This window comes from Patella vulgata, chromosome 4 (genome assembly GCF_932274485.2).
Source record: "Patella vulgata chromosome 4, xgPatVulg1.2, whole genome shotgun sequence".
Taxonomy (NCBI): domain Eukaryota; kingdom Metazoa; phylum Mollusca; class Gastropoda; family Patellidae; genus Patella; species Patella vulgata.
In genome coordinates, this window is record NC_065882.2 from 36,821,284 (window position 1) to 36,847,812 (window position 26,529).

The 26,529-nt window shown below is 34.4% G+C and overlaps 1 long non-coding RNA gene across 2 annotated transcripts in view; it reads left to right on the forward strand.

Annotated features, from left to right (window-relative positions):
* LOC126817170 (uncharacterized) overlaps positions 1–26,529 on the forward strand; it is a 111,046-nt gene that overhangs the window by 73,416 nt on the left and 11,101 nt on the right. The window contains exon 2 of one of the 2 annotated variants that reach the window (XR_007678824.2): positions 12,393–12,521. This is a non-coding gene — a long non-coding RNA (uncharacterized LOC126817170). The remainder of the gene's footprint in view (positions 1–12,392; positions 12,522–26,529) is intronic. The other variant, XR_007678823.2, reaches the window with a different exon arrangement.

Below are 26,529 nucleotides of genomic sequence, written 5' to 3' on the forward strand. Positions count from 1 at the left end.
ACCTGCATTCCATGCGGTAGCTATTGGTGCGTTTGGGCGTCACATGTAACTGGAAATGTTTCTTCTGTTAGGTTCTATAGTGACTTTTTCCGTAGTCATTTGCATATTTTAGTATTATGCCCCCAAAATCAAATATCCCCTACTTTTTTTGAATAGTATATTTTGCGCCTTTACAAGGAACACCTTATTACTTATATCAGATTTAAGAAAAAAAATATTGGCTATTTCAGTTTTTCAGTCCTAGATTAATTATTTATTGCTCGATTTGTATAAAACAAAGTTCATTAATTACTCCGCTGTCTCAATTGTCATTTTTTTGTTACCGATAGAGTTATATGTCGGCACCTTAAGTGGCTTAATTTTACCAAAAACTACAATTTTGACACTTAGGTACCATTTTTCGAAAGCAAATATTATTTTTTTTAAATACTGATATAACGAAAAGAGTGTGCCCTTTAAAGGCGCACAAAATGTTGGGCTCGGTTTTTTTAATTTCGATTTCATTTTCGAGCATTGGTACCGGAAGAGACATATGTTTAGGGTAACGACAATGATCCAAAAACCGGAAGTAGTCGAGAAAATATCCGACATTTTGAGAAAAAAAAACCCATAAAGAGTAAAAAAAATGGTGATCTTGCGAAAAAAGTGATTACTACGTAAGATTTCAAAACAACTAAAGTGACATTGGATAGCCCGAACAATGGACGATCGTATGACATCTAAATGGTAAAAATTCGCTGGTTAGGCAATATATAATGTGACGCTGAAAATCTAGTATTCAGATACTTTCATACTTCTGGTACATTGATCCGTAAACCGGAAGTAGTCGAAAAAATATTCGATATTTAAAAATAAACAGTAAAAATCGGTGCTCTTGCAAAAATCGTGATTTCACCGTCGGGTGTGACCGCATCAAAACATCTAAAGTATCGTTTCGTAGCTCGATGAATGGGCTATTGTATGACAAACTTCCTGTCTGATTCCTGAAAGCCGGTTCAGTGCTGCTTGCAGGTCTAGTTATTAGGCTTTCAGACTTTTGTCTGAAAAACTATTGTTTTTACTAAAGTTATTATTATTATTAGGCTTTCAGACTTTTGTCTGAAAGACTATTGTTTTTACTAAAATTATTATTATTATTATTATTAGGCTTTCAGACTTTTGTCTGAAAGACTATTGTTTTTACTAAAATTATTAGCTTGTGTGAAACACTATTGTTTTTGTTAAGATTATTCTTATTATTATTCTTCTTATTATTATTTTTCTTTTTCCAATTTGATTGTATCTCAGAAACTACTTGTCGGATTGATTCGATGTATTCGGTTTTACTGGGAAAGTGGGTGTGACTTAGAGATTAAAGTATTTCGAACGTTCTGCGACAATTCGAAATGTCCGAAATCGTCGAAGTTATTGTTTTTTGAAATATTGCCGTAATAATATTAACAATAATCGTTGGATTTTAACATTGGATACATTTTGACATAGTCAGAGACAAGGCACATAACTATGGTTCTTTAGATTTTTTTATTTTCGACGAATCTTCGGAGATATTAGGCGCCAAATTTTGAAAATTTAAATATTTACGAAAAACTTTTTTATTAATGAATATTTTTATGTGGTATTTTACCCAGAGTTCAAGAGTCATCTGGTTTGACCAAAAATGGCAACATTTTTTTGTCACCGTATTTTTCCTTGGCCCCCATTGGCTAATTTAGTTTTTCAGTCCTGGATTAATTATTTATTGTTCGATTTGTATAAAACAAAGTTCATATGCTCCGTGGTCCAAAATGTCATTTTTTTGTTACCGGTACATTTTTCTTTCGGCAACGGAAATGACGCAAATTTATCAAAACCAACAATTTTGACAGTTCAGTACCACTTTTTGAAAGCAAATATTTTTTTCAAATCTGGTATGACTGAAAGGGTGTGCCCTGTAAAGGCGCTGAAAACATCGGGCTCAGTTTTCGATTTTGTTTTTGAGTCATTTCGATTTAAAGGTGAAAAAAGGTGAAAAAATGAGCTATTCACAACCCATTCAGGCTTTTCATGTTTTAATATATTTGTTCGCAACTTTCATAAACTTGTAGCAATAATCCATACGAAGAGAATGTATGTGAAAATTAGTTTGTAATATGAGCAGTTGCCGAGAAATGGGCAATTTTGCATGAGCCACTATTTACGCTAGTTTGCCTGTAAAAGAGTCAATTATTATTCGATTTTCATAAATGTGACACCATTTGATGCGTAATGTCAATTTGAACTAGGTCAAACCAATTTAACATTTTCAATGTCACCGGAAATTACGTAATTTGGGCAAAAACTGTATTTATAGCCTTCGAAACAAATAATTTATTCAAATGAGTCGTATTTGTTATTTGTTTCAAATTTTGATATTTGATTCAAATCAACTAATAGAATGAACCCATACGATCATATAGATATCACAAAATGGTTTCTACCTTGTCCAGTTGCGGAGAAATAGACGATTTGCAACAGTCAACTTTTCAAGGTTTTTGGTCCATAAAAGTGTCAATCATTATTCGATTTTCATAAAATTTTCACCGTGTGATGCCTCTTGTCGTTTTGGCAAAATCTGTATTTTTACCCTTTAAAACGGATGTTTTATTCAAATGAGTCTGATTTGTAATGTTTTTAAAATTATGATATTTGATTCCAATCAACAAATAGATCGAACCCATACGATCCTACAGGATCCTACAGGATCCTACAGGATCCTACAGATCCTACAGGCTTTGTCTGAAAGCCTATTGTGATTACTAAAATTATTATTATTTATAAGGCTTTCAGACTTTGTCTGAAAGACTATTGTTTTTACTAAAATTATTATTATCAAAAAATGGGTGTTTTGGGGAAAAACTCGATTTCTCCGTCCAATATCAATGGATTAAACGAATTAATCTTTCGTTGAGTGGCCCGAGGAATGGCTGTCGTATGATGCCCAATTTATACGGATACTATGACCAAGCAGCAAAATATGACAAGCTGAAAATCAAGTATTTTCTGATTTGGGGCGTTTTTGGACGCCTTTATCTCATAAACTTAACCTACAATTTTTTTTTAACTTTCTCTATCGAGAGTCCATTCGATAGTCTTGTGCATGAAACCACCCAATAAGACTTTGAAATGTCTGGAATAGGATAAAAAAGGGACTGAAAATCGAAAAAAGTCGAAAATTAGTGAAATGGGTATGTTATTTTATTATTTAATCAGATTTTTACGAAAAGGTTACACACTCAGATAGCTGATCTAATTACGATTCTACCGATGTATAATATATATTGAGTTATTGAAATTTAGTTTTCGATATTTTGACATTTTTGAATTTTTGGCACTTTTGAACATAGGATTTCTCAGGGCCATTTTATCTGATCAGATAATGTAATATATCATTACAGAGCCCTGTGGCTATCTAATTGCCCAAATTGGTTATTACAACTATCCCGACAATAATCTCCATACCGGACGTATTCAAAAAATGCAGATCTTAGCGGACCAAAAGAACTAAAGTGTCGCTGGATAGCCCCATTAATGGACTATCGTATGACATCTGAATGATACGATTTAGATGGCTAGAAAATAAATTATGGTACGCCGAAAATCTAGTATTTTCCGTTTTTGAGCATTTTGAGTGGCCTTTTTCTCAAACACAACAACTTCGTTTTTTCTTAAACTTTTTATACTCAGAGTCCTATGGGTGAGCTATGGCGTGAGTCCAACAATAAAAGCATTGAAATAACATAAGTTGTCCAAAAAGAGCCTCAATCTTGGAAAAAAGTTGAAAAATCCTTAGATTACTGAAAATGATCTTCTAATTTTCTTTCTTTGGAAAACAGCTGAATGGATTATTCTGAAACTTCTTGTACAGAAGGTAAGGTAACCAAACAACTTGTTAAAGCTATCCCGACAATGATGAAAAAAACGGAAGTAGTCGAAAAATTTTCGGATATTTTGAGAAAAAAAAATAGAGATCTTGCGAAAAAAGTGATGAATACGCCAGATTTCACCGAATCAAAACAACTAAAGTGTCATTGGATAGTTCGAACAATGGACAATCTTATGAGATCTAAATGGTAAAAATTCACTGGTTAGGCAATATATAATGGAACGCTGAAAATCTATTATTTGCCTTTTTGGAGCCTATTCAGACGCTTTTATTTCGAAAACTTCTCTTATTTCCTTTCTTAAACTTATGTTACATAGAGTCCTAACGGTGGTCTAGGGTGTGAATCCAAATTTAAAAGCCTCAATATAGTATAAATGGTCCAAAAGGGCCACAATCTTTGAAAAAAGTCGAAAAATCGTTATATCTGTAAATCTGCTTCTAATGCTCTAAGGGCGGTAAAACTGTCCAATGGATCTTTCTGGTACAGGAAGTTAAGTTCCATACCACGTCTTAAATCTATCCCGATAATAATCCGTAAACAATAAGTAGTCAAAAAAATATTCGATATTTAAAAAAAAAGACAGTAAAAAAATCGGTGCTCTTGCAACAATCGGGATTTCACCGTCGGGTGTGACCGGGTCAAAACATCTAAAGTATCGTTTGGTAGCTCGATGAATGGGCTATTGTATGACACACTTCCTGTCTGATTCCTGAAAGCCGGTTCAGTGCTGCTTGCAGGTCTAGTTATTATTATTCTTTTTCCATTTTGATTAGATCTCAGCAACTGCTTGTCGCATCGTTACGATTTCTTCGGTTTTACTGTGAATGTGGGTGTGACTTAGAGGATAAAGCCACAATGCGAAATGTCCGAAAGCTATCATTTTTAAAAATATTGCAGTAATTTAACAATAATCGATGGATTTTAACTTTCGATACATTTTGGCATAGCCGGAGACGAGGCACATAGCTATGCTACTTTTTTTTTTTTAATGAATATTTTTGGGTCGTGTTGTACACATAATTTAAATTCATCTAACATGAGCAAAAATGTGAAATTTTTTTGTCTCCGTGATTTTCTTTGGCCGCCATTGAGTTTTTCAGTCCTAGATTAATTATTTATTGTTCGATTTGTGTAAAACAAAGTCCATGCGCTCTGTTGTCTCAATTGTCATTTTTTTGTTACCGATAGAGTTATCTGTCGGCACCGGAAGTGGCGTAATTTTACCAAAAACTACAATTTTGACAGTTCGGTACCACTTTTTGAAAGCAAATATTATTTTTTTTTAAACTGATATAACTAAAATAGTGTGCCTTTTAAAGGCGCAAAAAAGTGTGAGCTCAGTTTTTTTTTAATTTCAATTTCATTTTCGAGCCAATTCGATTAAGATTTTAAAAAAAGTGTAAAACGGACCTATTTACAAGCAATTCAGGCTTTTCAGATTTTTAAATATTTCTACCTAACTTTTATAAACTTGTAGCTATAATCCATACGAAGAAAATGTATGCTAAAATTAGTTTGTAATATAGGCAGTTTTGCATAAGTTACTGTTTTCGTTATTTTGCCTGTAAAATGGTCAATTATTATTGGATTTTCATAAAAGTGACACCATTTTTGCGTTTTTTTTTCACAATATCAGACATTATTTAGACTACTTCCGGTTTACGGATCATTTTTGAAATTGCTTTATCCAACGGTCTGACGATATAGCTTTATGTTCCAGGGCTTTTAGAAATATCGATTTTTCCATTCAAAAAAATATAAGGGTTGGAAAATGGGCAGAAAATTCGAAAAAAATTGAAAAGTAAAGGGCGATAACTCGGAATGAAACTTATATTACTGGAATCAGATGAAAATTTTGAAAAATAACAAAAATTGTCTCATAAACAACGTGTTTTCAAATTTCGAATGATAGAAGTCATAAACGAATATTTGAAATTGAAAAATATGAGATAACCACTGTCTCTGTAAAAGATTCAGGGTTTCCGAAAATGTCATTTGTTTGAAAATGGATAAAGAATTGACGAAACTATGGCCGATTTTCAATTCCGGGACAAAGTACAAAGTTTGGTCACTTGCTGTATACAGAGAAGTTTCAGAAATAGTTTATCAAGTTAGCGACCACATGGTTTCCCAATAGAAAATTTGGTTCCAGATCAATATCTATTTTCGATCATGGAGAAATAGGCTCGCGCGGTAAAAAATAATAATAACTAGATCTTCAAGCAGCACTGAACCGCCTTTCAGGAATCAGACAGGAAGAGTGGCATACAATAGTCCATTCATCGAGCTACCAAACGATACTTTAGATGTTTTGATCTGGTCACACCTGACGGTGAAATCACGATTTTCGCAAGAGCACCTATTTTTTACTGTTTTCTTCAAAATATTGAATATTTTGTCGACTACTTCCGATTTACAGATCATTGTCGGGATAGTTTTAACAAGTGGTATGGGAACTTAACTTTGTGTACCAGACGTTTCAGAAACATCCATTGAGCATTTCCAGTAATTTAATGATTTTTTCAACTTTTTTTTTCAAAGATTTAGGCCCTTTTTGGACCCTTTATATCACATTGTGGCTTTTAAATTTGGATTCACACCCTAGACCACCGATAGGATTCTAAGTAACAGAAGTTTAAGAAAATAAATAAGAGTAGTTTTCGAGATAAAAGCGTCTGAATAGGCTCCAAAAAGGAAAATAATCTATTGCCTTAAGCATCGAACTTGTATCATTTGGATGTCATAAGATCGTCACATTATTCAGGCTATCCAATGACACTTTAGTTGTTTTGATTGGGTGAAATCTGGCACAGTAATCACTTTTTTCGTGAGATCACCATTTTTTTTACTTTTTATACGTCCGTCTGTCCACAATTGTTTGTTGACTCTCTACAGGTCACAATTCTTATCCGATTTTGACGAAACTTGAAATATAGGTTTATCCCCAAAAGATCTCGGCTGCTTTCGATATTGGCATGTATCGGATCGAAACTTCATGGGTTATGGCCCTGATTGTACGAAAAATCACGTTTTTAGCTTGTGGACCCTATAGAGGTCACAATTTTGAACTGATTTTAATAAAACTTGACATGCATGTTTATAACCCAAAGATCTTAGTTCCTTTCTGTATTGTCTCATATCGGATTGTAACTTCCTGAATTATGATCCCTGATTATACGAAAAATCGGCTTTTTTTTTAGCTTGTGGCCCCTCTGAATTATGGCCCCTAATTGTCCGAAAAATCGCCCTTTTTTTAGCTTGTGGTCTCTCTGGAGGTCAAATTATTATCCGATTTAAGAAACCGTTCCATTATATCACCGTTACACCGTAAGGAAGGTTGAGTTTGAATTTCGTGAAAATCGGACCAGAATTGCCAAACAAAATGGCTGCCGCTTGTACGCGAATAGTGTAAAAATATGGTATATCAAGGTTGTGGACCCAGTAGAGGTCACAATTTTAATTTGATTTTGATGAAACTTGAAATACATGTTTATAACCTAAAGATCTTGGTTCCTTTCTGTATTGTCGCATATCGGATTGTAACTTTGTGAATTATGGTCCCTGATTATACAAAAAATCGCCTTTTGTTAGCTTGTGGTTCCTCTGAAGGTCACAGTTATTATCCGATTTTAAAAATCGTTTGAATATATCACCGTGACACCATAATAAAGGTTGAGTTCGAATTTATTGAAAATTGGACCAAAACTGTTGGACAAAATGGCCGCCGCTTGTACGCGAATAGTATAAAAATATGGTATATCAAGGCTGTAGACCCTGTAGAGGTCACAATTTTAATCTGATTTTGATGAAACTTGAAATGCATGTTTATAACCCAAAGATATTTGTTCCTTTCGATATTTGCGCGTATCAGATCTTAACTTCCAGAATTATGGCCCCTGATTATACGCAAAATCGCCTATTTTAGCTTGTGGTTCCTCTGGAGGTCACAATTATTATCCGATTTAAACAACCGTTTGATTATATCACCGGTACACTGTAATGAAGGTTGAGTTCGAATTTCATGAAAATCGGACCAAAACTGTCGGATGAAATGGCCGCCGCTTGTACGTGAATAGTGTAACAATATGGTATATCAAGGTTGTGGACCCTGTATAGATCACAATTTTAATCCGATTTTGATGAAAGTTGACATGCATGTTTATAACCCAATAATCTTGGTTCCTGTCGATATTTGTGCATATCGAATCATAACTTCCTGAATTATGGCCCCTGATTGTACGAAAAATTGCCCTTTTTTAGCTTGTGGTTCCTCTGTAGGTCACAATTATTATCCGATTTAAAAAAAGTTTGATTATATCACCGTTACACTGTAAGAAAGGTTGAGCTCGAATTTCCTGAAAATCAAACCAAAACTGCCGGACAAAATGGCCACCGCTTGTACGCGAATGGTGTAAAAATATGGTATATCAAGGTTGTGGACCCTGTAGAGGTCACAATTTTAATTTGATTTTGATGAAACTTGAAATGCATGTTTATAACCTAAAGATCTTGGTTCCTTTCTGTATTGTCGCATATCGGATTGTAACTTTCTGAATTATGGTCCCTGATTATACGAAAAATCGCCCTTTTTTAGCTTGTGGTTCCTCTGAAGGTCACAGTTATTATCCGATTTTAAAAATCGTTTGAATATATCACCGTGACACTATAATAAAGGTTGAGTTCGAATTTATTGAAAATTGGACCAAAACTGTTGGACAAAATGGCCGCCGCTTGTACGCGAATAGTATAAAAATATGGTATATCAAGGTTGTAGACCCTGTAGAGGTCACAATTTTAATCTGATTTTGATGAAACTTGAAAAGCATGTTTATAACCCAACGATCTTTGTTCCTTTCGATATTTGCGCGTATCAGATCTTAACTTCCAGAATTATGGCCCCTGATTATACGCAAAATCGCCTATTTTAGCTTGTGGTTCCTCTGGAGGTCACAATTATTATCCGATTTAAAAAATCGTTTGATTATATCACCGGTACACTGTAATGAAGGTTGAGTTCAAATTTCATGAAATTCGGACCAAAACTGTCGGATGAAATGGCCGGCGCTTGTACGTGAATAGTGTAACACTATGGTATATCAAGGTTATGGACCCTGTATAGATTACAATTTTAATCCGATTTTGATGAAAGTTGACATGCATGTTTATAACCCAAAGATCTTGGTTCCTTTCGGTATTTGTGCATATCGAATCATAACTTCCTGAATTATGGCCCCTGATTGTACGAAAAATTGCCCTTTTTAGCTTGTGGTTCCTCTGTAGGTCACAATTATTATCCGATTTAAAAAAAAGTTTGATTATATCACCGTTACACTGTAAGAAAGGTTGAGTTCGAATTTCCTGAAAATCAAACCAAAACTGCCGGACAAAATGGCCACCGCTTGTACGCGAATGGTGTAAAAATTTGGTATATCAAGGTGGTGGACCCTGTAGAGGTCACAATTTTAATCCGATTTTGATGAAACTTGAAATGCATGTTTATAACCCAAAGATCTTGGTTCCTTTCCATATTTGCGCATATCGATTTAGTAACTTCATGAATTATGGCCCTTGATTGTAGGAAAAATCACTTTCTTTTTAGCTTGTTCTCTATCCATCTCTCGAAAATGTGTGCGTATCCTGCCTGGCAGCCGTCGGATATTTTTTCGACTACTTCCGTTTTTTGGATCATTGTCGGCATAGTTTTTACAAGTTGTTTGGATACTTAACTTTCTGTACCAAAAGTTTCAGAAATATCCATTGAGCTGTTTAAAAAAAAAATAGACGAACATTTCCAGTAATTTAACGATTTTTCAACTTTTTTTCAAAGAAGGGGACCCTTTTTGGTCCTTTTATATCATATTGAGGCTTTTAAATTGGGATTTACACCCTAGACCACCGATAGGACGCTAAGTAACAGAAGTTTAAGAAAAAAAAAGAGAGTAGTTTTCGAGATAAAAGCGTCTGAATAGCCTCCAAAAAGGAAAATACTATATTTTCAACGTCCCATAATCTATTGCCTTAATAAGCATCGAATTTGTATTATTTTGATGTCTTAAGATCGTCCATTATCCGGGCTATCCAATGACACTTGTTTTGTTTCGGTGAAATCTGCCGTTGTAATACCTTTTTTCGCAAGATCACCATTTTCTTTTATTATCAATATATCGGATATTTTTTCGACTAGTTTCAGTTTTTGGATCATTGTCGGGATAGTTTTAACAAGTTGTTTGGATACTTAATTTTCTGTACCAGAAGTTTCAGAAACACCCATTGGGCTGTTTTCGAAAAATAGAAGGGCATTTTCAGTAATTTAACGTTTTTTTATACATCGTCGCCACAGTTTGTGTGTGTATGTGTGTGTGGGTGGGTGTGTGTGTGTGTCGCCTACAGGCCACAATACTTCATTGATCATCTTGAAACTTTACATCCTTATTCCTTATGCCCTAAGTATGATCCCTATTGTTTTTGGTGCATGCCCGCCCCCCAGGAGCAGAGCCACGCACATTTCTTGTACTTGTTTGTTTGTCGTCTACATCCCGTATTTCTTAACGTATCATCTTGAAACTTTGCATACTTATTCTTTGTACCCTAAGGAACATCCCTATCGTTCGGGGCGCAGCACCACCATTTTCTCTTTCTCTCTTGTGTGTTGCCTACAGGCCATGATTCTTAATGGATCGTCTTTGAACTTGGGATATGTATTCCTTATAGCCTAAGGACGACAACTACATGTCCCGACCCCCAGCAGCAGGGCCACGCCTAATTTTTGTGTTTATCGTTTACAGGCCGCAATTCTGAATGGATCAACTTGGTACTTGGTATATGTACTCCTTAGAGCCCAAGGGCGTCAACTATTGATTTTGGTGAATGACCCGACCCCCAGGGGCAGAGCCATGCCCAATTTTGCCTTAAGCGCCCAAAGGTCGCAATTCTGAATGGATTATCTTGGAACTTGGTATCATTTCAATAACAGGGTGGTACCTATTTATATTGTTCCATATTCACCCCCCCCCCTTCCCAGGGGCACAGCCACACCCAATTGGTAAAAATATGGTATATCAAGGTTGTGGACCCTATAGAGGTCACAATTTTTATCCGATTTTGTTGAAACTTGAAATGTACTTTTATAACCCACAGATCTAGGTTCTTTTCGATATTTGCGCATATCGAATTGTAATTTCCTGAATTATGGCCCTTGATTATAGGAAAAAATCACTTTCTTTTTAACTTGTTCTCTATCCTGCCTGGCAGCCGCTGGTTTGTTAATATTTTGTCTGTAAATATGGCAAAACAAACCTAACACCTAGCCTTCTTTGTCTCATGTCATATTACAGCCATTTCATATTTCATTCTCTTCATTTTAAAAAGTACCATATCAATCAAAGCAGGAATGTGGACGTATATTGCAGCGTTAGCGATGATGTTGTCAATTTTTTGTCAAAGATGAAGGTCCTATTTGGACCACTTATATTATTTCAATGCTTTTATTTTTGGATTCAGTCCCTAGACCACCAATAGGACTCTGAGTAAGAAAAGTTTAAGAAAAATCGTAGTTGTCGTTTTCGAGAAAAGGGCGTCTCAAAAGGCCCCAAACGGAAAATATTAGATTTTCAGCGTACCATAATTTATTTCCTAACCATAGAAATCGTATCATTTAGATGTCATATGATAGTCCATTAGTTCTTTTGGTCCGCTAATTTCTGACGGAGAATTCAAGTTTTTCGCAAGAGTGCCAATTTTTTTAACCTTTTTTTTCATTTTTTGAATATTTGTCGGGATAGTTTCAATAACCGGTTTGGGCAATTATATAGTTGCAGGGCTCTATAATGATATATTATATTATCTGATTAGATGAAATCACCATGAGGAATCCCATGTTCAAATGTGCCATAAATGCAAAACTGTCAAAATATCGAAAATTAGATTCCAATAACTCAATACATATTATACATGTTAACATTTTAATTAGATCAGCTATCTGAATGTATAACCTATTTTTGAAAATCTGTGTAAATAAAAAAAATAATAGAGTATTTTCCAAAATTTCACTTTTTTCTGTTTTCAGTCCCTTTTTTATGCTATTCCAATTATTTCAAAGTCTTATTGGATGACTTCATGCACAAGACTACCGAAGGGACACTCGATAGAGAAAGTTAAAAAAAATCGTAGGTTAAGTTTTCGAGATAAAGGCGTCCAAAAACGCTCCAAGTCAGAAAATACTTGATTTTCAACTTGCCATATGTTGCTTCCTGGTCATAATATCCATATGAATTGGGTACCATACGACAGCCCAATCTTCGTGCCATACAACAATATCTTAATTTGTTTAATCCGTTGATATCGGACGGAGAAATCGCATTTTTCCAAAAAGCATCCAATTTTGGCTTTTTTTCAAAATATCGGACATTATTTCGAATACTTCCAGTTTACGGATCGTTGTTGGAATTGCTTTATTGGTTGGTTTGACCATAATATGGCTTTATTTTGCAGGAGTTTCAGAAACATCGATTGATCCTTTAAAAAAAATATAAGGTTTAACAAATGGGTAGAAAATTCAAAAAAATAAAGGGCGATCAATCTGAATGGCTGGAATCGGATAGACATCAGGTATGCAAAAATGTAGGTCAAATTTGAAAATTTTGAAAAATAACAAAATTGTCTCTTAAACAACATTTTTTATACGCCCACATTGAAATGTGGTCGTATATTGTCGTCGCCTCCGTCCGTTCCGTCCATCCGGTGTCCACAAAGCTCTAGAGGCTAAAATTAATATCCAATTGACTTAAAATTTATACACAGTGTTTAAGCAGGCCTCGCTGTTTGAAAAATGATGGGGAACCATAAACAGTCCTCCTGAAAATGCCGAGGAGAGTGATTCACTCTCCTGGAATTTAACTACTTAAAATTGAATATAATTTGAGTATATCCTAGTGGTGCAACTGTACTGTATTTTATTTATCCAAAAAGTCCAAATAAAATAATCTAGGCCTACTTCAAATGCTAAATGCAGCCATTTTGCTGCGGCGAAAGCGATCCCTGTTGGCAAGGTTAGATTAGATAACGATAGATGAAGTTGTCAAGGTATTTTCATCCAGAAGAGGATATAATTATCATTCATGGAAACGAGATCTACCGAATAAAAATAGGAATTCGTCTGCTAAATGCAGCTATTTTGCTGCAGTGAAAGGTGATCCCCGCTGCCGAGGTTAGATGGGTTAACGCTAGTATCGAAGATCGGTCATATTAGGTGATATTGATATAAGCGGCCCAGTTATTCAGCCGGCGGCAATCGAAGAATTCCTAATGTATGAGCTGCTTATATCACCATAATGTCATAAAATGACGCCATGTGATCTACCGTCTTCAAACTAATGTTCTCCCGTTTTCATCGATAACAAACCACAGAGATTCAATTCAATGAGTTCATTGTTTTTTGATGGGTCTCAGATTCGAGAGGAGCGTGAATATGAACGCTCCTGACACAAAATTTAGGTAATTTGCGATAATTACTGTCAGAGTTATAGCCCTTGATCACTTTGAAAAATCTTTGTGGATGCTCTCAAGGCTAATGTTAATATCGATTGACTTTAAATTTATACGCAGTGTTTAAGGTCATGAGACGAAGAAGCCTGTTGATTTTCAACGATATCCGATAATTACTGCCAGAGTTATGGCCCTTGATCACTTCGAAATATCTTGTGGATGCTCTAGAGGCTAAAGTTAATATCCGATTGACTTTAGATTTATACACAGTATTTAAGGTCATGAGACGAAGAAGCCTATTGATTTTCAACAATTTCCAATAATTACTGCCAGAGTTATGGCCCTTGATCACTTTGAAAAATCTTGTGGACGCTCTAGTTAATATCCATTGTGAGACGAAAAAGCCCAGTGATTTTCAATGATTTCTGATAATTACTACTAAAGTTATGGCCCTTAATCACTTTGAAAAATCTTGTGGATGCTATAGATACCAAAGTTATCATTCGATTGACTTTAGATTGATAAACAGAGTTTAAGGTCTTGAGACGAACAATTATATTGATATTCAATGAATTTTGATAACTTGAACAGCTAAATTCATGATATTAAATGCTTCATTTACTAAACGTTAGCATGGGGCAGAACTAAAAGCCAAACAATTTCTAATGATTTTCGGATAATTGTTTAATTTTGAAATTTGCAACTGCTATTGTCCCAGAAAAGACCTAGGTTTTCCGAAAATGACATTTGTTTGAAAATAGGTATAGAACTGATGAAACAACGGCCATTTTTTATACGCCCACATTTTCATGTGGACGTATATTGTCGTCGCCCCTATCCGTCCGTCCATCCGTGTGTCCGTCCGTCCATCCGTGCGTCCGTCCGTCTGTGTGTCTGTTCACAGTTTGATTGTGGACACACTACAGGTCACAATTTTTATCCGATTTTGTATGCAAATTGTGTAAAAGTATGCAATATGAAGGTTGTGGACCCTTTAGAGGTCACAATTTTTATCCGATTCTGATGAAACTTAACACATATCTTTATATCCCAAAGATCTCAGTCCCGTTTGATATTTGCGCATTTCAGACCATAAATTACTAAGGTAATTTTCATTAAATGTGCCATTTATTAACTTGAATTTAATGAAATGGAAGTTTGTGTTCCCATTGTATGATGTAATAGTCATTAACTGATTATCCAATTCGAGATTTTTCATGTTAATTTAACTAATTACTTCTATTAATGACCAACAAATAATAGGACTGTTATATAACATGGCTGACATTATAATAAAACTGACAATTTTCAGCTAGCTTTGTACAGGGTGTATAAAACCTGACTCAATTAAACTAAGTTATGTAAATAACTTGCCAATGAGGAATGTAAAATTATTATGTTGATTAGCCTTATTATAGCAATTTTCTCCTCTTGGGGCTCATATTACCTACTTTAATTTACTATATTTACTTACAAAAACATGATTTGGCTTGTTTAACTCAAGTATAAATTTTATATTGATTACCGGTATAGCTAATATGAATAAATTCATCATGTGAAACGAGTGTAATAAAATGTAAAATTTGTGTTATGTATGAATATAAGCCACCAGATAATTTATGAAATAAATGATCTTTAACATGATAATGTCTGTGAAGCTTTGTCAAAATATATTTAATTTCGAATTCTGCTAGTTTTGTATTCTACTGAATTTTGGGAGTGCAAGAGTGATTGTACAAAAATGTAATGTGAATTATGTAATTGTCGTAATCTATTAAAGATAAGTCACTTGTATGCACAGGCCACTTTCTTATGGTCATTTTTGTGAAATATGTTTTCTGTATTCTAAATTATAACTTTGTGTAAATGTGACCAAATCACTTATTTTATACTACACATTAATTAAAAAATGTAACATTTTAAGTTATTTTAAAAAAAAAAAAATAAGTTGGAGTCCCTGTTTTTATATATTATATACTCTAATATACCCTGGTCCATTAAAATAAAAATAAAGTTGGTTGAATTGTGAATGCTAATGAAAAGGAACCAACCATCCATAAGGTCTCTGTACAGAATTTGCATTTTTTAAAAAGTGTTGATTATTCCAAGACATTAATTAAAATTATAAAAATTTCTTGTGAACACTCTACAAACTACATTTATCATCTGATTGTTTTGAAATTGATATATCTTGTTTACATTAGTGAGATGAAGAAGGCTATTTAATTTCAATAATTTTAGTTAACTTCTTCTGGAGTTATGACCCTTGTTTCACTTTGACACTCCTTGTGAATGCTCTAACAACAAAAGTTATCAGCTGATCTGTATGAAACCTATATGCATCATTTAAATTAGTGAAACAAAGAAGCCTGTTGAATTTCAGAAATTTCCATTAAAATTACATCTAGAGTTATGATCCTTGTTTCACTTTGTTGAACTTTGTGAATAACCAATTTATCATCCGATCTGTATGAAATTTACATACATAATGTAAATTAGTGAAGCTAAGAATCCTATTGAATTTCAGCAATTTCCGTTAATTACTTCTGGAGTTATGGCCCTTGTTTCACTTTGTTAAACCTTGTGAACGTTCGAACCCCTAAAGTTATCATCCAATCTGTTTGAAATTTATATGTATCATTTAAATTAGTGAAACGAAGAATCCTAATGACTTTCAGCAATTTCTGTCAATTACTTCGAGGGTTATGACCCTTGTTTTACTTTCCTTATGAACACTTGAACAACAAAAGTTTTCATCCGATCTGTATGAAATTTATATGCATTATTTAAATTAGTAAAACAAAAAAGTCTGTCGACTTTCAACAATTTCTTTAAATTACTTCCAGAGTTAAGGTCCTTGTTTCAGTTTGTAGAACCTTTTTAACCCTCAAACGACGCAAATTACATAAAGTTTTCTAATTAACCTACAACCCATAAACTGAAACTAAAATGCGGAAAATCTTAAAAAGTGATTCTGACAAAATTTATCATTTCTGTGCAAGGGAAGATATTAGAAACAATTTTTTGACATCCATATGATCCCATTGATCCAATCTATATGTCCATTTTAATCAAATATCATAATTTGAAACGAATGGCCTTTTTCACCTTTAAACCAAAATCGCCAGCATAGTAAATACCTAATTTTTACAACTTTTTTTCACCATTTTGGTTTAAGGGTGAAAAAATTGTAAAAATGAGCTATTTACATTGCGTTCAGGCTTTTCATACTTTAAAATATTTCTTCGCAACTTTCATATACTTGAAGCATTAATGCATAAGAAGACAATGTATGACAAAATTAGTTTGTAATAGGAGCAGTTGCCAAGAAATAGTCAAATAGTCACTTTTCACGTTTGTTTGCTTGTAAAAGAGTCAATTATCAATGGATTTCCATAAAAGTGATACCTTTGATGAATAAAGTAAAATTACGTTAAATCAAATTGATTACAATTTACAAAACCGATTTGTAAAAATTAATATTTGCTTTTGAAAGGACTTTCTTATTCGTCAAAATTGAAGATTTGGGCAAAACTACAACACTTCCGGTGCCGACAGAAAATTGTATCGGTCGAAAAAAAATTGAGAATTCGCACCATGGAGCATATCTATGAGCATTCTTTTATTTAATTCAGGCAATAAATAAATAACCTAGAACCCATGAACTGAAACTTAAATGTGAATAATCTTAAAAAATGATCCTGACAAAATTTGATTATCATTTAATGATCGTATGGATTCATACTATTTGTCCATTGGAATCAAATATCTTAATTTTATACGAATAATGAATATCACTTACTTAAAACAAATAGTTGTTTTGGAGGCTAAAAATACAGATTTTGCCAAAATGACAAGAGGCATCACCTGGTGAAAATTTTATGAAGATCGATTAATAATTGACACTTTTATGGACCAAAAACCTTGAAAAATGACTTGTAGGAAATGGTCTATTTCTCTGAAACTGAACAAGTTAGAAATGATTTCGTGATATGTACATGACCGTATTTTGTTTATATATCTGTTAATTTAAACTAAAAGTTAAAATTTTCAAAACATAGCAAATAATACGCAGTTAAATAAATATTGATATTAAAGGTTAAGAATACAGTTTTTGACCAAATGGCGCCACTTCCAGTGTTAATTTTAAATTGTAATCAAGTTGATATGACGCATATTTCCTTTATGCATCAAATGGTTTCACTTTTATGAAAATCCAATAATAACTGACTCTTTTACAGGCCAAATAACATGAACAGTGACTCATGCAAAATTGCCTATTTCTAGGCAACTGCTTATATTACAAACTAACTTTAACATACATTTTTATACGCACACATTTTCATGTGGACGTATATGTCGTCACCCCTGTCCGTCCACAATTGTTTGTGGACACTCTACAGGTCACAAGTTTTATCAAATTTCAACAAAACTTGAAATATAGATTTATCTCCCTAAGATCTCGGTTCCTAATGATGGTTGAGTTGGAATTTCGTGAAAATTGGACAAAAACTGTTGGACAAAATGGCCGCCCTTTGTATGTAAATAATATAAATATATGGTATATCAAGGTTGTGGACCCTTTAGAACACACAATTTTGATCCGATTTTGATGAAACTTGAAATACATGTTTATAACCCACAGATCTTGGTTCCTTTCGACATTAGCGCATAGCGGATCGTAACCTCTAGAGCATACAATTTTGATCCGATTTTGATGAAACTTTAAATTCATGTTTATATCACAAAGATCTTGATTCATTTCGATAATCATGGATATCCGAACGTAACTATTGTTTGTGTTGCATGCCCAACCCCCCGGGGCAAAGCCACGCTCTTTTTCTTTTTGTGTGTCTGTTGTGTCTCCTACAGACCACAATTGTCTTGAAAAATTTTCATATGAATTCCTTATACCCCAAGGATGATGCCTATTCTTTTTGGTGCATGCCCGACCCCCAGTGGCATTTCTTGTATGCCATGCCCATTTCTTGTATTTATTTGTTTGTCATCTACAGACCACATTTTTTAACGTATCACCTTGAAACTTTGCATACTTATTCCTTCTATCCTAAGGAACATCCCTATTGTTTGTGTTTCACTTACAGCCCGCAATTCTTAATTGATCGTCTTGAAATCTTTTTATACTTTTTGTCCCCCGCCTTTCGAAGAAAGCAGGGGACTATTAAAATGGGTCTGTCTGTCTGTCTGTCTGTCTGTCTGTCTGTCTGTCTGTCTGTCTGTCTGTCTGTCTGTCCGTCCGTCTGTCTGTCCGTCACACTTTTTGGGACACAATAACTCTCTTCCTAATTGAGCTAGAATGTTCAAACTTGGTGTATGTGTTTATTAGGTCAATGCCTTGATGGAGTTCGAAGATGAGCATTTTCCGCTTAGGGTAAGCAGAGATAAGCAATTTGATTGGTTGATGCTTTGGGACACGATAACTCTCTTCCTAATTGGGCTAGAATGTTCAAACTTGGTGTATGTGTTGATTAGGTCAATGCCTTGATGGAGTTCGAAGATGAGCATTTTCCGCTTAGGGTAAGCAGAGATAAGCAATTTGATTGGTTGATGCTTTGGGACACGATAACTTTTAATTGAGCTAGAATGTTCAAACTTGGTGTATGTGTTTATTAGGTCAATGCCTTGATGGAGTTCGAAGATGAGCATTTTCCGCTTAGGGTAAGCAGAGATAAGCAATTTGATTGGTTGATACTTTGGGGCACGATAACTCTCTTCCTAATTGAGCTAGAATGTTCAAACTTGGTGTATGTGTTGATTAGGTCAATGCCTTGATGGAGTTCGAAGATGAGCATTTTCCGCTTAGGGTAAGCAGAGATAAGCAATTTGATTGGTTGATGCTTTGGGACACGATAACTTTAGTTCTAATTAAGTGAGATTGATGAAACTTGGTGTATAGATTTATTATATGAATACCTTAACTAAGTTCGATAATGAACATTTTTTGCTGAGGGTAAGCAGAGTGATAAGCAATTTGATTGGTAGAAACTTTGGAACACAATAACTCTCCTTCTAATTGAGGTAGAATGTTCAAACTTGGCATAGGTGTCTATTAGGTGAATGTTTAAACTTGATGTATATGTAGATGTTCATTAGGTGAATGTCTTGACTGAGTTCAATAATTAACATTTCGAGCTGAAGCTAAGCAGAGCTAATCGATTTCATTTGTCGATGGTTTGGGACAAGATAATCTTGATTCTATCTGATAGAGAGTGATGAAACTTAGTGAAAAAAATAAATGTGCGATTAATTAATATGTGTCATCTATTTATTTTGCAATTTCGGCGGGGGACATCAGCCTCACTGTTGGCTTGTTCCTTATACCCTAAGACTAACCTCTATTATTGTTGGTGCATGCCCGACCCCCTGGGACAGAGCCACGCCCAATGTTTATGTGTCTTGTGTTTCGCCTACAGGCCACAATTCTTAACAGATCCTTTTGAAACTTTGCATACCTATTTCTTATACCCTAAGAATGTCCCCTATTGTTTTTCGGTGATTGTCCAACACCCATTTTATCTTTGTGTCTCTGTGTGTTGCCTACAGGCCACGATTCTTAATGGATCGTCTTTGGAGTTGGGATATGTATTCCTTAGCCTAAGGATGACAACTGCATGTACCGAACCCCAGGGGCAGAGGCACGCCCATTTTTTCTTTGTGTCTCTGTGTGTTGCCTACAGGCCACGATTCTTAATAGATCGTCTTTGGAGTTGGGATATGTATTCTTTATAGCCTAAGGATGACAACTGCATGTCCCAAACCCCAGGGGCAGAGCCACGCCCATTTTTTCTTTGTGTCTCTGTGTGTTGCCTACAGGCCATGATTCTTAATGGATCGTCTTTGGAGTTGGGATATGTAGTCCTTATAGCCTAAGGGTGACCAATTGTCTAGTGAATAATATGTTTTCAATTTTCGAACGATAGAAGTCAAGATGAAGTTTCGAAATAGTAAAATGTGAGATTGTTATTGTTTAGGAAAAGGTTTAGGGATTCCGAAAATGTTTTTTGTTTGAAAATCGGTAAAGAATTCACAAAACTACGGCCGATTTTTCAATTCGGGATGGCATACAAAATTCGGCCACTTCCACTCTGCACAGAAGTTTCAAAAATAGTTGATCACCTCACCACCACCTAGTTTCCCAATAGAAAATTAGACCCCAGATAGGTATCTGTTACAGATACTGAGAAATAGGCTCCCACGGAATATAATAATAAACTAGAACTGCGATGCAGTAATGACAGGTTTCACCGGTGCCACGTTACCCTAAATATATGTCACTTCCGGTACCAATGAAACCATTAAACAGGTTTCCACATTGCACACATCAAATAAAATGGACACCGAATCAACCAAATCCAGCAATATCAATTCATTTTATACATTTGTTACATGTAAGTGTACAGTACTTCCGGTGATAATGAAAATGTTCAATTAGTTTTATGAAATCGGAAATGGCATAAGGCATCACATGGTGAAAATTTTATGTAAATCGAATAATAATTGCCACTTTTATAGACCAAAAACCTTGAAAAGTGACTTGTAGAAAACCGTCTATTTCTCTGCAACCGTACAAGTTAGAAACCATTTTCTGGTATCTGTATGATCGTATGGGTTCAATCTATTTGTTGATTGGAATCAAATATCATAATTTTAAAAACATTACAAATCAGACTCATTTGAATAAAATATCTGTTTTAAAGGCAAATAAAATACAGTTTTTGCCAAAATGACGTTACTTCCGGTGATAATGAAAATCTTAAATTACTTGTATGAAATCGTAAATAGCATTAGGTATCACACAGTGAAAATTTCATGAAAATCGAATAATAATTGACACTTTTATGGACCAAAAACCTTGAAAAGTGACCTGTTGAAAATTGCCTATTTCTCCGCAACTGAACAAGTTGGAAACTATTTTGTGATATCTATATGATCGTATGGGTTTATTCTTTTAGTTGATTAGAATCAAATATCAAAATCTTAAACAAACAACAAATACGACTTATTTAAATAAATTATTTGTTTCGAAGGCTATAAATACAGTTTTTGCCCAAATTTCGTCATTTCCGGTGACATTGAAAATGTTAAATTGAGACGAACTAGTCACAATTGACATTATGCATCAAATGGTGTCACTTTCATGAAAATCCAATAATAATTGACTCTTTTACAGGCACAATAGCGTAAAGAGTGACTAAATCAAAAATGACCATTTCTCGGCAACTGCGCATATTACAAATTAATTTTCAGTAATTTTCACATACATTTTTGTAACCGGGTCTAATTCAAGCAAAAGACGAGGCTGTTTAAATCTTTATTAAAAAAAACCCTGTAAAAATATACATACATAGAATTAATATCAATGACATTTAATTTATAATACATATAATACACTTTAGAAAATACATCAAACATTACACTGTATTATATTATTATACTATATATTTAATTCTATACCGGTATTCATATCTTTACAGTACTAATTTCTATAATATCTTTAATTATTAGATAATACATAACATATATAAAATAACATACCCTGAAAGGGGTTTTAAAGATCTTTGTGTTCAAACAACACAACCATATAACACTCCAGCAGCTAGAAGGTATCCTATATAAACAAATGATTCTATGATTATTCTATGCTAAAACTAAATCTAATTACCAAATGATAATACTTATTGCTTAAGAGCTGTAGAATATGTGTAAATGTATTTTACTGTGTATGTAAAGAATAATATATGAAATAACGAATTTACACATCTTACATTCACCACATCCCCAGACAATACCAATGATATTCAAATACACATACCTTAATTCGATCAATGAAGACTTGACCAAAATATCTTTAGTAACTGCAATAACTTACAAACTTTGAGCGCACAATACAAGTTTAAGATTTGGAAAATAATCTTATGCATCTGACACATTCAAAATCCTAAGTTAAACTGATTTTGATTGTTACCTATGTAACCCAGGAAGTTGGGTTTGTTAGGAAAGGTATCCAAGGAGATGATGAGGTGATAGTCACTGGTGTTGTTACAAAGACCTGTCCAGAAGCTGAACATCCAGTGACTATGAATAGAAGGGTTCAAAAAGATCAGATGAAAGTGAAAGTTTGTTATTGTTTATTAAGCTGCTTTCAGTGTAGTGCAGTGTATACTAAAACCTATTATATAATTAAAACACCAAAATTCCACACTATCACATTTTCCTTGATAGATTATTGCTACGAGTTTATGAAAGTTACGAAGTAATATTTTAAAATATGAAAACGCAGGATGGGTTGTAAATAGCTTAATTTTACACCTTTTAATCGAAATAGCCCGAAAACGGAATCGAAATTAAAAAAAACTGGGCCCGATATTTTGTGCGCCTTTATAGGGCGCACCCTTTCAGTTATACCAGATTTGAAAAAAATAATATTTGCTTTCGAAAAATGGTACCTAACTGTCAAAATTGTAGTTTTTGGTAAAATTACGCCACTGCTGGTGCCGACAGATAACTCTATCGGTAACAAAAAAATGACAATTAAGACAACGGAGCATATGAACTTTGTTTTATACAAATCGAACAATAAATAATTAATCTAGGACTGAGAAACTGAATTAGCCAATGGCGGCCAAGGAAAATTACGGAGACAAAAAAATTTCACATTTTTGCTCAAGTCAGATGACACTTTGATTCTGTGTAAAACACGACTAAAAAATGTTCATAAATAAAAAAAATTTGTAAAAATTTAAATTTTCTAAATTTGGCGCCTAATATCTGCGAAGATGTGCCGGAAATCAAAAATCAAAAGTAGCGTAGCTATGTGCCCTGTCTCCGGCTATGCCAAAATGTACCGAAAGTTAAAATCCAACGATTATTGTTAAAATTACTGCAATATTTTTAAAAACGATAGCTTCGGTGATTTCGGACATTTCGCATTGTCGCAGAACGTTCAAAATTCTTTCATCCTCTAAGTCACACCCACTTTCCCAGTAAAACCGAAGAAATCGAAACGATGCGACAAGCAGTTGCTGAGATCTAATCAAAATCGAATTTGAATAATAATAATAACTAGACTTGCTTGCAAGACTGAAGGCTTTCACCCTAGCCAAGGCGTCACACGGTCGCCAGATCCATGACAAAGACTATCCCCGCCACTCCCCCCACCCCCAAATAAAAACACAAATATGCATAACTCAGATATTGACAAGTTCTACGCATGCGCATTACGATAGAGAAGGGAATTGAAAAATATAGCTGAACCATTCACATCATGATAATCCTAGATCGGTAGAATCGAACAGATGCCGACAATCCAAAAAATGTAATCGAAAACTCAAAATTCCAAGAAATAACAATATTAGTAAATTTTCAAATTTTGAAGAAAAAATGAGAACGACACGATATCTCACTTCGGCCGTTATCGCATCCGCAATATCGCCAGATGTACAAAAATATAACCTTTTTCGAAAATCGATTGGGAATTGACATAGTTAGGGCCGATTTTCAATTTTCGTGCACGTTAAAGATTTACTTCACTTCGGGTCTGTTCATAACTTTCGCGATAGTTATAAGTACTAACAGTTCAAAACATGTGAAAATCAATATTCAGAACTCTACCTGTCACAGTTTCAAAGATCTACACGAATTAGAAAAGGAATAAACAAAACAGTTTTCCGAATGGGACCAAAAATGAATCTTAAGCCCGGCCCATACCGCCACGACTTGCCCAGACTCTACCGAACGCAATGTCTTGTCTCAGATAATCAGTGCAGTGTGGACGATTCAATCGATTTCCGTCGCGCCGTGGCCCGTCTGCCCGATTGAACATGTTCAATCGTAGTGGGATGCAGTTGGTTCCAGTCGTAACTTATCGTGTTTGTGTGGACACTCACACGACACGATCAATTGTCTTACTGATGTTTGGCCAATCAGAGAGTAGCATTTAGTCATGTGACTGTGCAGGTCATGTGCTCCTTGTTTAACTGAGGGAAAATTAAAGATGGCAGATTTTTGGACAGAGGAAAGAGAGTCGGGCCTGTGTGGACTGGTACCGTCGTAGGCAAGTGGTTTTGGTAAATATTCATGATTTTGAGGCGGAAGGATAAAGAGGATATCCGGTTGGCTACAGTGACATGTACCACAACTAGTTACATGTTTTTAGTATGCTTCTTCAAGTTTGTGTATCTCAAAATTTTGGTGGTCAACCGCAAACAAATTTTAGTGCAAAGACATGACCATTTGGTCCTCTGTCTGTAGTGAAAAGCATTCAGCCCAACGGAAATTTGGGGAAAAGTTGGAGGTGGGCAAAGAGGCCAGAATTAACATTGAAGTCAATAGGGAAATTAATGGGGGCCTGCCTCAAGTTGAGGAATGATAAAAAAAAGAGTTACCTCCCTTGCACTGTAATACATATTCTATTTCACAATATGAAATAGATCTTTTTCGCAAGAGCACCTACTTTTTACTGGGGTTGTTTTTTTTTCACAATATTGAATATTTTATCGACTACTTCCGCTTTACAGATCACTGTCGTGATAGATTTAACAAGTGGAATAGGAACTTAACTTCCTTTACCAGAAGTTTCAGAAACATCCATTGAGCACTTTTTTAAAAAAAAATAGAATAGCATCTCCAATAATTTAACGATTTTTCGACTTTTTTCAAAGATTGGTGCCCTTTTTGGACCCTTTATATCATACTGAGGCTTTTAAATTTGGATTCACACCCTAGACCACCGATCAGACTCTAAGTAAAAGAAGTTTAACAAAAGAAATTAAGAGTAATTTTCGAGATAAAAGCGTCTGAATAGGCCTCAAAAAGGAAAATACTAAACTTTCAGCGTCCAATAATCTATATCCTTTAGCATCGAATTTGTATCATTTGGATGTCATTAGATCGCCCATTATTCGAGCTATCGAATGACACTTTAATTGTTTTGATTCAGTGAAATCTGGCGTTGTAATCAATTTTTTTTCGCAAGATCATCATTTTTTTTCAAAATATCAAAATATCGGAGTACTTCCGGTTTTTGGATCATTGCCGGGATAGTTTTTATAAGTTATGTCGATACTTACCTTTGTATACCAGAAGTTTCAGAAACATCCATTGAGCTGTTTTGAATACAAAAAAAAATTAGAAGAGCGTTTTCAGTAATTTAAGGATTTTTCTACTTTTTTTCAAAGATTGAGGGTCTTTTTGGACCACTTATATTATTTCAATGCATTTTTGGGGGGATTCACATTAAAAAAGTTTTAAGAAAAATCGTAGGTGTCGTTTTCGAGAAAATGGCGTCTCAAAAGGCTCCAAAACGGAAAATACTACATTTTCGGCGTACCATTACATGTATTTATTTTCTAAACATCGAAATCATATCAAAGTATCGAAAATTAAATGACAATAACTCAATACATATTATACATAATTAGAATCACGAATAGATCGGCTATCTAAATATATTGAAAATCTCTAAAAAAAAAAAAAAAATAAATATTAGAGCATTTTCCAAAATTTAACGATTTTTTGACTTTTTTCAATTTTCAGTTCCTTTTTTGTCCAAAACTATTGATTTTTTGCATTTTTTGCAAAATATAGGACAATATTGCGACTACTTTGAGTTGATGGATCTTTGTCAGGATAGCTTTATCAGTTGGATTGGGTGTATGGTTTCATGTTCCAGAAGTTCCAGAGACAACAATTTGGCCATAAAGACAATATTCGAAAAATAAAGGGCGGTAACTCTGAATTAAAATTAAATTGCTGGACTTCTACTCTTCAAAAATGTAGGTCAAATTAAAAAATATGTAAAAATAACAAATATTGTTTACAGACAGCATTATGGATAACATTCACTAGGATTAATGAGGACGTATTATGCCGTCGCCCTTGTTTGGCCGTCCGGACGTCCGTCCACAATTTGTTTGTGGACACTCTACAGGTCATAAATTTTATCCGATTTTGACGAAACTTAAAATATAGCTCTGTCTACTGAAGATCTCGATTCCTTTCGATCTGTTTGTGGACACTCTACAGGTCATAATTTTTATCCGATTTTGACGAAACTTGAAATATAGGTCAATGTCCCAAAGATCTCGATTCCTTTCGATATTGGCGTGTATAGGAGCATAACTTC